This window comes from Tupaia chinensis, unplaced genomic scaffold (genome assembly GCF_000334495.1).
Source record: "Tupaia chinensis unplaced genomic scaffold, TupChi_1.0 Scaffold145758_1, whole genome shotgun sequence".
Classification (NCBI taxonomy): Eukaryota; Metazoa; Chordata; class Mammalia; order Scandentia; family Tupaiidae; genus Tupaia; species Tupaia belangeri.
Window position 1 is genome coordinate 41,079 of NW_006205616.1, and position 1,182 is coordinate 42,260.

Here is a 1,182-nt window from a genome sequence, read left to right on the forward strand (position 1 = left end):
TCCCCCTGCCGTGGCCAGTGGCTACATGGTGTTCCTTCTCCACAAGCACCACAAGCACTCACTCTACCTGTAGAACACCAAGTGTGTCTACACCACACCTCCTGAGATCAAAGCCACTCAAAGCATTCTTCTTCTGATGCTTTGTTTTCTTCTCTTTTACTGGACAGATTCTATTATTACTTCATGTGTAAATTACTCCTTGCAGAATCATTTCATACTCATACTTGTTCAAGAACTTATAAGCCTTGGTCATGTTATCCTCAGCCCCTTTGTGATGATTTATAGAGACAGACGTCTGGCTAAGTGTTGGAACTTCTGGAAGACTTGAGGAATTGTTTGCATTTTGATCCCTTCAGCAAGGAGGTTCATGTGCTACATAAATGGCCTAGAATAGTCCCTTAACCATGTAAGAACAATATTCTCATAGAGAAAACCTGGCAACCAACTGCCTTGATCTGAACAGCCACCATAGAAAGCTATGGGACCTCACCTGTCTTTTTTTTTTATATCCTGCCACTGTTCAAATAGTGGTTAAATTCCATATAAATGCAATGACCCTCTAACCACCAGGCTACTGGTAGGAAGAAACAGGTAAAGAACTTGGTAAATTCTGTCACAATGTCTAAGTCATTTGCTTTTTGACTCAGGAATTCCATTTCTAGTTCCTAATCTTTCACATACATGTGTTCACTTGAGAATTAGTGGGGCCAGCAGATGGCACAGTTTGAGACCTGGAGCTGGTGGATTGTATGACTGTGCAAGATCATGGAAGAAGATTCTAGTAGAAGGGATTTTCAGCTTGGCCATCTCCCTTTGTAGCTGATTTTTCACTTTTCATCTTTCTATTTCTCTCTCTCTCTCTTTCTTGGAAGAGCACACACAAGGAAAGGAAAAATCTCTTTAAAGAAATACAATTACTGTAACAAAAATTTTAGAGATTATCTGAATGACAAACTTAATATCCAGTAAGACAGGCTACGTGGTTGGCCATTTGAAGTTATCCACAAGTATCAGACCACACAAAGAGAATTTATGATGTTTATAATGTGAGAAGAGACCTCAAAATGCATTGATATGACCTGACACTCAAGGTGTTTATTAATTCATTAAAACAAAGAGCTCCTCTCTGGAAGCACATTGGCTAGCTGTGGAGACCCGACAGCTCCATGAGCCTGGGGAGCT

The 1,182-nt window shown here is 40.4% G+C and overlaps 1 pseudogene; it reads left to right on the plus strand.

Moving 5' to 3' along the window:
- LOC102473826 (olfactory receptor class A-like protein 1) overlaps positions 1-328 on the plus strand; it is an 887-nt pseudogene extending 559 nt beyond the window's left edge.
- The last annotated feature ends 854 nt before the right edge of the window (positions 329-1,182 follow it).